Genomic DNA, 15,472 nt, shown 5'->3' with positions numbered 1-15,472 from the left:
TATGATGCATTAGGTTGACATGGATGAGAGAGAGGAGAAAGGATATTGAGTTATGATGCTACCTTAACAGTCTCTCATCAATCGTGCAGTGGAATCTAACTTAAAGTTAACTTTGAATTGGCTCCCCCAACAACAATTAGAATTAATTGAGTTCATGAAACACTTTTCAATACCAACTGAGATCTTTGAACTTGCTTCTGCGAAGAGTCTGCAAATATTAAATGTGTTCTCATTTTTTCAGCCTGCCATCTTTTATCAAGTGTGTTTTTATTCTTCTACTGCCCATCAATTCTTCATAATTCAGTTCTAAAGCAATAACAGCAGTCCTAGATCTTCATTACTACAGTTTTCAAGATATTTGATTTCATGCTTCTATTTTGTTAACTCAGAAGAATGGGGGGTGAAGGGACTCTTTTGGCTTTTCAAGGAGAGACATATCCTTTAGGAAATGGTTTACCCTTTGTCTTATTAAATTTTTTCAGATGAGATATCTCTTAACTTTAAAAATTCTCCTTTAACATGCCTTGATCCTCCTTTTCAATTTTCCTATTTTGCTTTAATTTTATTACTTGGGTTATATCTGATTTATTTCATGACTCCAAATTACTTTTTTATTATTATTTATTTATTTACTGTACTAGGCATTGAACTCAGAGGGCTCTACCACTGAGCTACATCCCCAGTATCTTTTATTTTTTTTTATTTTGAGTCAGGTTCTTACTAAATCACCAAAGTGCTCCACCATGCCCTGCTACATGACATATTTTAATCATATTTTATTAAATAATATATTAATTTAGACATGCACTGTATTGCTTTATGTTCACATGTGTATGTGTATGTGTGTGGTTTTTTTTTTTTTTTTTGGTGGGGGGTTATGGCACTAGGGATTGAACCCAGGGACTAGTGCATGTTAGGCAAGTGCTCTACTACTGAGCTACATCCCCAGTCTTTTTTTATTTTCTTTTGAGGCAGGGTCTCCCTAAGTTGCCCAGGCTGGCCTCATACTTGAGATCTCCCTGTCTCAGCCTTCCCAGTAGCTAGGATTATGGTCATGGGCCACCACACCCTGCTATCTAATTCCTTTATAAACTGAAATGAAGACTGTTTTTTCCTTTTGTGACTGAGGTTTTAAGTCCACCTGAGAATCAGAGACACCTTAAAGCAGAGATTCCTATCTCTACCCCCATTCCCAGTTTCACTGTTCTTTTCCTGAATATTTATCTTCTCCTCCCTCCTGTTACATCTAATACAAGAGATCCCAGTATGTTGCTGTGGGAAAGTGAAGATTAATTCAGTCCAAAAATTAAATATTAGCCGGGCACTGTGGTGCACGCCTGTAATCCCAGCAGCTCAGGAGGCTAAGGCAGGAGGATCAAGAGTTCAAAGTCAGCCACTGCAACTTAGTGAGGCCTTAAGCAACTCAGTGAGACCCTGTGTCTAAATAAAATACAAAAGAGTGCTGGGGATGTGACTCAGTGGTAAAGTGCCCCTGGGTTCAATCCCTGGTACAAAAAAAAAATTAAAAATGAGACAAGTTGTAAAATAGCTGTAATTCCCCCCTTTTCCAGTAAATTAGTCGCTTGCCCTCATTAGAATTAGCAGCTACATGCCCTATTTGTCCAGTGCTCCTTCATGTACTTGAGGATCTTGGTGGTGGTATTATTGGTTAAGGGCATAAATCTGTGAATAAGAAAACTCAAATTCTGGTCCTAGCTCTGAAGTTATTTGACTGTGTTGTATTGGGCAAGTCATTAAGCTGCATAAACTGCTTTCTCATTTATAAAATAAGGAGTTTGTATGATATCTAAGGTCTTTTCAATGGACTTATCCAAACTTTTGTTCAAGAATTTTATCATCCTATAAAATTATGGCATTTGCAGGCAAATGGATGAAATTGGAAAATATCATGCTAAGTGAGATAAGCCAATCTTAAAAAAACAAAGGACGAATGATATCGCTAATAAGTGGATGATGACACATAATGGAGGGTGGGAGGGGTTAGTGTTAGGGTTAGAGTTAGGGTTAGGGAGGGGGGCAAGAATGGAGGAAGGAAGGACTGTATAGAGGGAAAAGAGGGGTGGGAGGGGTGGGGGGGAAGGGAAAAAATAACAGTGAATCAAACAACATTACCCTATGTAAATTTATGATTACACAAATGGTATGCCTTTACGCCATGTACAAACAGAGAAACAACATATATCCCATTTGTTTACAATAAAATAATTTTAAAAAAAAGAATTTTATCATCCTATTTTAAAATTCATTATTAGAATTGCTAACATAAGTTCTTATTTAAATATATTTATGTATAATATATATGGGAATTTTTTTCTATTGCTTAGCTTCAGATACATCTTCTCAACACACTCTGACTTCTCCAAGTACTTCATTCAAGAGCTCAAATCATGCTGTATAATTTAGGACTATTATTCCTCCTGGCTCAATAGTAAGAAACATAAAACAATAGACAGGAAAATTAATAGAGAGGGGCGTATGGAGACCTTAGCCTCTGAGGTGATCAGATCCATGGAATTTACATAATTTCTGAAAGATCTCTCTGATACTTTATGGAGAACAATTCTCTCCACAATTATAATCTATTTGAAATTAGAGATTATATTTCTCAAATTTAACTCTAAAATTAAGCTATAATACAGGGAGAACACATGTTCATAAAATGTGCATTGTTAATAAGCAGATTACTAATGTCATTTGTGTTATATTATTAACTATTACTGTTGTCTAAAATATTCTATTTAAAGCACATTATTGTGATGAGTAAGACCCAGTGGACTTCATGCACTGGTAAATACCACTCATAATCTGAGATGCCTTATTGGTCCAAAACTAACAATGAAAATAAATTTATAGTAACATTGCTCAACCAGTCCCTGATTTTCTTCTTTCTTATCTTGTTTGTCTTGACTTCCATTCAAGAGTTTATACCACAAACTCCCAACTGCAAAGCCAGGTGTCCTCTCTGGCTATTTTTTTAATGCTTTTCCTTTTCCTTTTCAACACTGGGCTAAACTGATCATCTAAATAACAGGAGGTTTCCATACCAATAGCACGGATCCTCGTTGGCTGTTGAGTTGTGCATTCATCCTTGAGATCTGAAGTCATTAACAACATCTTTTGCTCTAGATTGCAAATCAGGCAGTGTTTATGCCCACATCCTGACACCAGCTTTTCATATGATGCTATGAACCTTGATTTTGATACTTCAAACTACATGTTTGTCTAGTTTATTAGTCCAGAGCATATATCATTGTTACAATTTTCATATTCCCTCTCCCTTGGGGCTCTCTTATTTCTGCCAGCATCTCTTTCAGGTTATTTGATTACAGCTTTCATTGCCACTGAAAAAATAATCACCAACAATGTTCAACCTGTTACAACTGCCTTTTCTACTCTCTGCCATTTTGTAGTTTTTTGGCCTACTGTCAAACTCATGAAAATTTCAATATAATAGCCTTTAACCAGCTGCTGCATTCTGTTAGGATTTCTTTCACCTTTTTATGTTACATACTCCCATATGGGTAAACCAAACAGAGCCAAGAGCCAGGACTCTCTTGCTTTCTTAATGAGTTAGAAAATTAATCTTCTATGTTCTGGACTGTCCAAAGCATGGAGGAATCCCAAACCTACATGTAGAATATTCCAACATAGATGTCATAATAAGAGAATAAGAAATAAAGAAATATAACATTGGGTCAGACCAATAGGGTAAGCAGAACCAGCCCAAAATTCTGTCTCATGTAAAGGTACCAGTAGTTGTTTTGTCAGTTAACCTAGTAAGCCTCATTTTTAAAATTAGGATCCATCATGATCATTTCTTTCCTGTTTTGTTTTGTTTTTGTCCTGGGGTTTGAACCCAGGGGTGCAGTACCACTGAACCACCTCACCTGCCTTGTTTTTATTTTTTTTATTTTGAGACAGGGTCTTGCTAAGTTGTTGAGGCTGGTCTTGAATTTGTCATCCTCCTTCCTCAGCCTCCCAAGTCACTGGTATTACAGGCATGAGGTACCATACTGGACTTATGACCATTTCTTAATGGTGCATTATAAATCAATTGGTGGTGAGTTTATCCAATGGTGTCTTAAACTTTTGCCAGTTTTTACCTGACCTTATCCTAGAGCTAAGTTCCATAGATGCACTGACATCTGTATAAATCAAGGCATGTTTTAATTTCTCTTGAATTTACATCCTTTAACCTCAAGAAATGGCCCCAATTAAGTGTTCTGGAATTCAATGAATACATTTCTATTTACCCAGAGTTGACTTTAACCTCACATCCCCCCACTAATGCTTTTCATTTTCATCTTCCTGGTCTGAGAAATTCTAATCCTTTTTAGTCTGTCCTTGAATGAAAGATAAGCTTTCCCCTTGATCATCTTAGTTGCTTCTCCCTGGATCTTTTCCAGCACTGTAATATCTTTCTTGGATATCGTGACTAAAAAGACCCAAATATTGGTTATTAAATTTGTTAGCATTGTCTCTAGTCTCCACTCACTCGTGAAGAAAATAAATGCTATTCACTGTCTCCCATTGGTGCAGAAATGAAGAAACCAATTGAGGTCATAACCTGTTCTACATATATTAGTTCTAGTGTTGATTTTCTGCTACTTTTCAGTAATACCAGATGAATTGTTTGACCTTATATTTCTGCCAGCTGTCCCTTAGGAAGGATTTGATTTTTAGACAAGCTGGTTCTTTCCCTCCTTCAAAGAAACTGTGATTGCTAAATATTGGGAAGAATTTACTAATGAAACTCAGTAGTAAACCTGCTGACTCAATCAGTAATAATACATTTCATCCAGTTCCTTTCTAAATATTTCTGAAGCACTTCACAAAAGAGTGAAAAATGGGGTTCAGGGGAAACTAACTGTTCAGCTCTTTTTTACATGCAATGCTCAAAAAAGCAGCATGTCAGGCTGGGGATATAGCTCAGTTGGTAGAATGCTTGCCTTGTAAGCACAAGGCCATGGGTTCAATCCCCAGCACCCAAAAAATAAATAATAATAATAACAGCATGTCTCTCTCTTCCTGCTGGTTATTCTGTATATTGTATATACATTATTGTACATGACCTTGATCTACCCTTCTCTCTCTGCTCTCAATCCCAGGCATGTTTCTACATCAATTTATATTATCTGAGGCCTTTGGGGAGTTTTTTGTTTGTTTGTTTTGGTCCAGTTTTGGTACCAGGGATTGAACTCAGGGGCACTTAACCACTGGTTCTTAGAACCCGTGTTCCCTAACTTCAGTAGCATCTGAGCCTTGACGCCACCTCCCCCTCATGCCATATTGCTTCTAGGCAGTTTTTTTCTGATTTTAAATCCCTCCCATGTTTAAAGCATATCTTATTTTCATTCTTGTTGCAGCTCGTCTTTATGCCAGGAGTTGCTCTAATTCAAGTTTGGGTTTATTTGTTCCTTTGAATTTATTGATTGTTATTTCAGAACCAGTAGTTATATATGGAGGAAGTAGTGGTTAGTTATGTCTTAGCTTTAACAGCAATCGACATGCTCAATATCTCTGTGTCATGTGGTTTTCAGTGGCTATGTCTTCTGAAAATGAGATGGACTTTTGTTATAAAGAACACTGGATTGTGGTCTCTGACTTGGAAAACATTCCCCCCTTTCTCACTATTTGGCTATTCTGAGAATTATACTGGTATCCTGACATTTAGTTTGAAAATTGGTTCAGTTTTGGCATAGGTTTTCATAGAATGTGAACACATCAAGTAACATATAATTTTGTGCCATATCTGGTAAGATCTTTTTCATTTATATTTTCCTTCAAAATACACCTTTTAGGGCTGGGGAGATAGCTCAGTCAGTAGAGTGCTTGCCTTGTATAGCACAAGACCCTGGGTTCGATCCCCAGCACCCCCCCCCAAAAAAAATACACCTTTTAGTAGCTGACAGCATGATGTTAAATAGTGGAAATTTTAAATAGACCAGGGAACAAAACACTTAAAATCTAGTTTCAGTTTCTCTGTTAACCAGCATTTGACCAATCCTGAATTACTTATTTTTTCTGGTCCTCAGTTTCTCCTTCTATCATCTAAGGAGGCTGACATCACAGGTCATTTCCAGTTCTGACATTCTCTGGTTGTATGAATGTTGACTTTGAAATAGAAATTGTTTGTGACAGTTTTTCAGAAGAGTGAAAATGAATCTTCATATCACCCTTGAGGATTCTTATTGCACCATCAATCTTATCAGGATAGAAAGGACAAATATTAAACCTTTTACTTAACCATTTAGCACCATTGATGATATAAAGTGGATATAACAGAGAGTCAGTTGTCTAATTTGAGCTGTCAGTCTTTGAGGACACTGGTGAGTATCTCTGGGTAATTAAATTTTTGAAATCACTGCCAAAAGCCTGGTGCTCTGACTTTTCAAAAGGCTTTAGTACACAATGATAACCCAGAGGTCAGCCATCTCTGCTGTGCTTTCTCCTCCACAGTTTGATGGTTCCAAAGGTCACATTGTCTGAGTCTCATTAAGCTCTGGAACCACATTGAAGGAATAGTAATGCTTAATTGATGATATAATCATGAAAACAACTGAAGTTAATATATTAACTGAAAAAGAGTGAATGAGATGCCATAGTGTTATGCAGAGTATTGATTCTGATCTTCAGTTTTGTAAAGCTTGTGAGGAGATGTACATATTGGTATCTTCTGTGTCTCAGATGCACTAAAACAACTCATATCCAAGCCAGGAAAGGTGGCACATACCTGTAATCCCAGCAACTGGGGAGGCTGAAATGGGAGGATCACAAGTTTCAGGCCAGCCTCAGCAACTTAGCAAGACCCTCAGCAACTTGGCAAGACCTTGTCTCAAAATGAAAAATAAAAAGGGCCAGCTGGATAAGCCAATCTCAAAAAACCAAAGGACGAATGATATTGCTAATAAGTGGATGATGACACATAATGGGTGGTGGGAGGGGTTAGTTTTAGGGTTAGAGTTAGGGTTAGGGAGGGGGGCAAGAATGGAGGAAGGAAGGACTGTATAAGGGAAAAGAGGGGTGGGAGGGGTGGGGGGGAAGGGAAAAAATAACAGAATGAATCAAACAACATTACCCCATGTAAATTTATGATTACACAAATGGTATGCCTTGACTCCATGTACAGAGAAACAACATGTATCCCATTTGTTTACAATAAAAAAAAAAATTAAAAATTCATTACCAAAAAAAAAAAAAAAAGAAAAGGGCAAGGATGAGAACAAGAACAATTAAAGAATGTCCACAAAAAAAAAAAAAGGGGCCAGCTGGGCATGGTGATACATGTCTGTAATCCCAGTGGCTTGGGAGGCTGAGGCAGGAGGATTGTAAATCCAAAACCAGCCTCAGCAACTTAGCGAAACTCTAAACAACTCAGTGAGATCCTGTCTCTAAATAAAATATATAAAAGGACTGGGAATGTGACTCTGTGGTTAAGCACCCCTGGGTTTAATTCCTGGTACCAAAAAAAAAAAAAGGTTGGCGATACAGTTTGGTGGAAGTGCCCCTAGGTTCAATTCCCAGTACCAAAACAAAGAACTCATATCCATACATACACATAACATAATTTGCTCAATTTCAATCCCCAGCCCCTTAAATTCCACTATTATGTTTAATTATAATGAACTAATAAAAACTTAAAATGAAATAAAAAAGAATTTATTTTAAAAAAAACTCACAACCCACATCCTAGGACTGGTGATGTGGCTCAGTGGTAGAGTGCTTGCCTACCTTGCAGAGTTCCCAGATTCAATTCCCAGCACCACAAAAAAATAAACAAATAAAACCATCATTTTTTATACTTTCATAGCTAATTTGTATAACCTTGACAGAAATAACACACACTCCAGGATAAATGTTAAATCTTTTGCTAAAAGAGTACTTCACAGATAACATGTACTCAGTAAATATTTGAAAGAATGAATGAATGAACAAAGGAACATGTAACAGTAATATTATGTACTTTTCAATTTTCTGACTCTTTTTACCTTTAAAAAATCTTCTCATTTTTGTGTGTCATTTTTTTTAACAGTGCTGGAGATGGAACCCAGAGTTTGTACATTCTAGGCAAGTACTCTGCCGCTAAGTACATCTCTAGCCCCTGTGTGTCAGTTGGATTTATTGCTTGAATACATCTTTCATATCCTCTGGACATCAACTTTAATGTTAGAAATTATATGGAGTTTCTCATATCTCATGTCATTTGGTGCCTAGGAAACAACTCTCAGCATGAAAGTCTCAGTGGTACATACCAAAACCTGAGTTCTAGCATGCAGAAGTCCCTGGATTTGATTCCTAGAACCACCAAGAACTGCAGTTCTAGATTCTGTTCTGTCTTTAAAAATATGAGTTATTCCATGAATAATAAAGAAGTAGAACTAGATCACACCTGAGATCACTCTGAGCTCTGGTTTTTTTGTTTTGGTAGAACTGGAATCTTTTTTTTTTTCCTAAATATCATTTATAAGCCTTCTTCTGTATTCCCAGTGGTCCACAGAACTTTCATTTGATCAACCACGGTGTTTCATTGAGCACTGTGTTTAGGACCTACTTTGGAGACTGAACTCTGATAGCCACTGATTCTTAAAAGAATGTCATAGATGATAAATTTTTATTTTACAGAAAAATATTGTAACATTCTGCATAGGTAGTGCTTAAAGATGGGGATAGATAGATAGGAAGAATGTAATGTATACAAGCAAAAACATACCCTCTATTATAAGATACATAGCATAGGTGTTCCCTACTTCATTCATGGCACTTTGGGGAATATGAATGGGCATAGGACACTGTCAAGCCTGTTTCTCCAAAAGAAGAGAAGTAAATTATTTCAGCTATTCTTCCATTTTCTTTTTCTAACTTTCTTAAACATGCCCTTTTCTTACACAATTTATGTGTTAGGAAGAAAGAAAAAACCATTGATGGTCGCATCAAATGCAGCTGCATTTGAAACCCAGCTCTATCCACTCTGTTATTTGAACAATTTACTTAACCTGATGACCATTCTTTTTATGGCACATGAGAAATATCATTCCAAAAGAAATGTGAATTGACTTTCCCTCTCTCCTCTAAAACTGAATAGAAGTCTAATTGACCTCTACTAGACACAAAGTGTTTTAGGGATTTTAGGAGTACCCAGGGATATGTTTAGTGTGAGCTACGTATTTGGAATATTTTCTGGGACCCAAATATGCCCCTGATCAAGTTCGTTTATTTTCATTCTTAAGAATTCCCATACAATTTGACGTACGTGTGAATTCCCAAACATTCCTGAACTTCTCCTAAGCTTCTCTAATTGCTTCTTATCCTGTCCCCCTGGGAAGCAGCATCCTGTTCCCTTTACAGAGGTCAGTAGCAGCCTGGACAACATTTTTAAATAACTTAATAACCCTGAACTGCCTCTCCCCTTTGGAGAATTTCCTCAGAGCATTAGTCCTTTGAACACTGACCTGGTTGCAGAAAATGTCCCTTTCTCAGCAGGAAAACTTCAAATCCTATTCACTCTTCCCCTCCATCATTTCAGGAGATAGGGAGGGAGAGTTGGGTAGAAAGAAGAAATTAAATACTTCTTTCTGGAAGAATGCTAGCATGTTAACAGACACTGTCTCTCCCCATATATTATATTATATATGTATGTATTCTTTTTTAAATGTTTTTTGTTTTTAATTTTTTTGTAGTTGTAGATGGGTAGAATGCCTTTATTTTACTTGTTTATTTTTATATGGTGCTAAGGATCAAACCCAGTGCCTCACATGTGCTAGGCAAATGCTCTGCCACTGAGCTATAGCCCCAACCCAATATATATGTATGTATTCTTTTAAAAAATAAACCGTGAGTGCATTGTATAAATCAGTGCTGTCACATTGCAAAATTTTAAAATCCTTGTACAAGATAGAGAAAACAAATCTCTGCCTTTCTCAGCAGTCTGGAAAGCTCCTAAGAACATGTCCTATATGAGGTTTAGCCCACTGTCAGCATTCAGCAAATGATCATGTCTTCTGTGATATCATTAACTCCTGGGTGGATAAAACTGAGAAGCTTCTGTGCTCTTCCTAGAACTTTGAATTGCTTTTTCTGTTTTTCTTTCTCAGTTTATCCACATCCATCTTGGTCCCTAAAGCCATTGTGAATCAGAGAGTCAGTGAAAAGTGTAATTCTTAACTTCTTAGTTGTTTTAGAAAACAACTTTTTTTTGACAGGTGTGGTGGTATACGCCTGTAATCCCAGCGCCTCAGGTACTGAGGCAGGGTGATCACAGGTACAAAGCCAGCCTCAGCAACTTATAGAGTCTGTAAGTGACCTAGTGAGACCCTGTCTCAAAATAAAAAATAAAAAGGACTGGGGATGTGGCTCAGTGGTTAAGTGCCCTTGGGTTTGATCCCTGGTACCAAAAAAAAGGAAGACAACTTTTTTGAGGTGGGGAGCTATTTCTTTTGATTTGGTCACTTTTTCTTGGTCTGGAGCTTTCTGTAAGAGGATTCTTTTTTTCCTCATGGTTATACTCCATATAATTTCCCAGACAGAAAGAAAAGCAAAATTTAATATGTGCCTACCATGCGCTAAATGATACTCCCTGTGTTTCATCTGTACACAGATAAAACATGTGGTGTCATCTACTCTGAAACCATTTAATCCTAACAACTGCAGTTATTATTTGATAAAGAAGAAATAGCTGATACTTGAGTTTGGTGGTTTACCCAAGTGACTCTAATAAAAGAATGGAGAACTGATACTTACAGTCATCATCATTTTACCTGTTGTGCCCAGCTGTTTCAACCTTTTATTACTGTTAGTTGAAAATTGACCCTTAAGACAACCAAGTGTGGCCACTCTACCACTGTGAGGCTGCCATCTTGGGCATCACCAAAATGATCTAATTAGTCTTTTGTATTGCTGGTATTTTTCCTTGGTTTAACAACTCAATCAAGTTCTTTTGTCTCTGCTGTCTTACAGAGATCAAAGTTACTCTCTTCGGTTTTTGGTAACAAACAACAACAACAAAATGATACAAAAACCTGGTCAGCCCTGATGTAAGCACTTTTTGTGTCTATGTAAGCTAAGAAAGCAAAGGCTTTTTGAGTCACTTTCAACCACTTCCAACAGGGTTTTTCTAAGATGAGTGTATATCCAAGAGTAGTAACCTAATAGATGTCCCAGAATGTGTTTTTCTTCATACTCTCAATTGTAAACCTTTTTGAAAGGTAAGACATGGTCAATTGAGGTGGCTTAGAACAGCTCTATGAGAACTTTTGCAACATTGGAGTATGTCCTTGAATTTAACACCATCCTGTCCTTCCAGAACAAATAAAATTCTCATCTTTTTATAAACCTCAGGCAGGCCTATGGTTCCACCCTTACAAAGCAAATACATGTGGCCTGTGGCCATAAGTCATAGCTTGTCCAAGCAATGAGCATTGGGTTACCACATGTGTTACATGTAAACATCTCATCTTATTACAGAATGATATTTTCAATTTTTTTAATTATAACTACACAGTGGCAAAGAAGGATTTCTTATACTTTCTCTTGTAATAACCAAAAATCACCAGACCATTTTAGGCAATTAATATGTTTTTACGTGCCTGATGATAAAGATTAAGTTTTTTAAAATTTTAAAAAAGAATAGCTGCAGATTAAGAAAAAATCTATCAGAATATATAATCACCCTGTACTAATCTATAAATATAAGCCCTTTATCATATGTCTAGGTTAATTATTTCCCCCAAAATTACTTATATCAACACTGTGATAACTTTTTTGCCCCACTCCTCAAAAAAATCAAATAATAGAGCAGAATGAACCCTACATTGGAGCAGGAGGAACTAAGTAGGTACAGTGAAAGTTCAAGGTGAAAATATCTTCATATCTACAATTTAAAAGAATTGTAAAAATTATATACATATATAGAAAGACAGAGAGAAGGATATTAGCAACAGGTATGTGTTTCATTTCCTGGGCAATGTGAGAGGAATGAATGACCTTAACAAACTACCTTATAAACATGCTAATGACCTCCCAGATCTCCTTGTTAATCTTGTTAATGGCATTTAACTCCTGGAATGGTACGTGAAAGTCTCTGTCTATAAAATGTTTTTACTGGGATATACCTGTTCTGGTTAGGTTGTTTACTGTAAATAGAACTGTAATTCATGGATTTATGGGTCATGGCTGGCTACAGAATGTTGCATAATCACACAAGCATTTTTCCTATTTTTGTAATTAACACATCATAAAATAAAAGCCTTTGGAAACCAAAAGGTCTTCTTTTCAATGTCCATGTTTCTGCATAAATTTTTCAAAAAACATTTCTGCTAATATGAAACCAAAACACATCATAATGAGAAATAACAGACCTTTTGAGAAACATATCTAATTATGTCCAGTCCCTCCGGAGAAAGAATGTTCAATCTGTGCTTAGTGCTTCCCTATAATCCTTGGAATCATTAGTAAAGCTTGGTACTAGATAACAATCTACGATATTTTTGTGAGTCCAGTGTAAAATCCAAACTTTATACTTACACAGTATGTAATTAATTTTAAAATGTTCTTTGTAATGAGAGAAAGGAAAGAAAAGCAGGATGAGTGGGTCCATTTATTTTTCCTTTATATGTTATCTTTATTTTTAGGAAATCACATGTCTAAGAAAAATCCAGGGTCAGAACTAGGGAGGGATGTAACAGTTATACATTTCTGTATTTTAAATTATGAAATTCTTTTTCTTTCCAGATTTTTTTATTGGTCCATTATAGTCATGCGTAATGGTGAGATTTGTTGTTTTGTATTCATACATGTACACAATATAACAATATAATTTGCCCAATATCATTCCTTAGCACTTCTCCCCTCCTGCCACTCCTCCTACCCGCTGCTGGTCCCTTTTCTCTATTGATCTCCCTTTGATTTTCATGCGATCCCCACACCCCGTAATTTGGGGGGGGTTGCCTTTTTTTCTTTACTATCTTTTTAAATTTTTACCAAAAAATCATATGTTTATTATAGAAAAATATTATTACAAATAAGTAAGAGGAAAAAACAAACCCTTCCATAAGCACACAACTCAAAAATTAATGCATGCATAGGACAAAAATAGAATTATAATTCTTAGGAAATTTGCTTTTTAAAATTTTTATTCTAGATAATGCCACTGGGATTACAGATGATTAAATTATGTTTGGGCACAATTTTGATCCTTGATCCATTCATCTTCAGCACTTCCTTTGAGAGCAGAAAAAATACTTGGGGTTGGTTGCCTGAAATGGACTATCCCATAAAGTGAAAATCTTTGAAAGTTACTGTTTTGGAGAAAGTATTTTTAAATGCATATATTCCTAAAAGAATTCCTATTGCCAAAACTGTTTTGAAGATATCTTAGGAAAATATCTTCAAATCCTCTTTCTATCAAAACTCAGAGGCTGTTTTCCAAAGCTAAAATTGTCCATTAAATGCACATAAGCCTGCGACTTGAAAGATTTTGAGCCAGGCAAGGTGATGCATGCTTGTAATCCCAGCAGCTGGGAGGTTGAGACAAGAGGAACCCAAATTCGAGGCCAGCCTCAACAATTTGGTGAGGCCCTAAGCAATCTAGTGAAACCCTGTCTGCTTAGTGGTAAAGGGCTTCTGGGTTCAATCTCCAGTACCAAAAAAAAAAAAAAAAAAACTTTGAAACAAGTCGGAACAAGGTAAGTGGTAAAATGTAGGAGATACATTGAGGCAGAACCATAGTAGCATTCAACAAAGACTTTAAACTTGGCTTTTTGTTCTCAACACATTCTTGCCTTTCTCTTTGTGCTTGCTTCAGCAACACATATGCCATTCTTGCCTTTCTCTGTTAATATTAGGTATCATTAGAGGAGGTACTGATAAATTAAAATGACAAAATTATGTGCTTGTACAAATGTGAAACAATGAATCCCACTATTGTGTATAATTATAATGTACCAATAAAAATTAATTTAAAATATTAGATATTAGTATCAAGCACTTAGAAAACAGATTAGTTGCATAAATGCCTAATATTGATAAAAAAATAGGCAATTTTTTTCAAATACAGTTTTCATGGGTTTTCTTTCCTTAGTAGAAAGGAGTCATCTCATGACATCTTTTTAAATAGACTTCATTATCAAGGACCTTAGAGCTGTTTATCTAATTCATATTTCATGTACTCTTGGTAACCAAGCCATTTCTTTTACTGTAAGCACTGCAGAATAGCAAAAAACATTCCTACAATGCTCAACCTCATTTATCATCAACAAAATTGGCAATTATATTCCAAGTCCTTGAATATATTCCTTGGGAAGATATATAAGCTGAAAATGAGCAGCTCAGTGTTGAGGTAGAAGTTTGATCTTACTGGCTGGTAGATTCATGGAAGGTTGGAGAAAACATGTCCAAACTACAAAGTCATTTTACCAGAGAAGCTATCTGACTGTAACAGTAACTATATCAGAGGGCTCAGATGTGGAACATTTCTTTAAAATTAAAATCTAAAAATCCTGATGTCTAATAGAATGTATAAAAATAGCTACCTCCAAAGGATCTGGGATGAGCAGAGGAATACTGAATAATATAATCTGACAGTTTGGGCCAGATCCTTACAGTAGTTACTGTTGCCTGAAAAATATAGAATTAATTCAATAAAACATCAGAGAAAAACAACATAAACATGAAATATTTTAAATTAAAAATACAAAATAAGAATGGAAAAAAATTCCTCAGCAAATCAATATTGCTTGGGGAAGCATGAATCCCAGACCAGTAATATTTTTATCCAAATACCTTCTAGTTCTGTAGCAAACAAACACTTTTATCACCAAGTTTTATAAAGAGCAGAGTGAAAAAAAGAGTACCTAAGGTTGTTGAATATACTTCTCAAAGTTGGTAACTGAGTTTTATACTTGACTATACCAATGCCTACTGAATTTATTCATTGTACTTTGTCAATTTAGGATTCCTATTTTTGCCTGCTCTTGCCTAAATGTATGTATTACAAAACAAATTAGAGAAATGGTAATATAATTGCAGAAATTATTAATCAATAGTGGTATCTATTGTGAATAGATTGCTGTCATTGTATAGAGTAATAATAGACCTTAAAAAATCTGTCAGAAATTTAATTTGGGATATAAAATATCAGAGTCAGGCAGAGGTGAAATAAAAAACCAATAGGAAATTAAATTTATGCATAAGAATCCAAATGTATAAATTCTATAGATGTTATAAAATAATATGTATACCCTTATATAATTTTATTACTCTCTGAACTGATTTATTCCTCTGTGAAATAGAGGGAGATGATACTAAACAAAAGAGCATCACTTCTGCTTATGAACCAATCAGAAAATATATGAAAACCTTTAGGGTTCTACATTATAAAGGCATAATTTAACTCAGTTTTTTAATCTTTGAAAATTAATTCCATACAAACATGCATTGGACAATTCTCAATTCTTTG

General features: G+C 35.7%; 1 protein-coding gene across 4 annotated transcripts in view; it reads left to right on the top strand.

Moving 5' to 3' along the window:
• Positions 1–15,472, top strand: part of Dmd (dystrophin) — a 2,099,091-nt gene that overhangs the window by 1,895,379 nt on the left and 188,240 nt on the right. The gene's annotated exons all lie outside the window — the stretch shown is intronic.

The sequence above is a fragment of the Sciurus carolinensis genome, chromosome X (genome assembly GCF_902686445.1).
Source record: "Sciurus carolinensis chromosome X, mSciCar1.2, whole genome shotgun sequence".
Classification (NCBI taxonomy): domain Eukaryota; kingdom Metazoa; phylum Chordata; class Mammalia; order Rodentia; family Sciuridae; genus Sciurus; species Sciurus carolinensis.
This window is presented reverse-complemented; position numbering and strand designations above follow the sequence as displayed.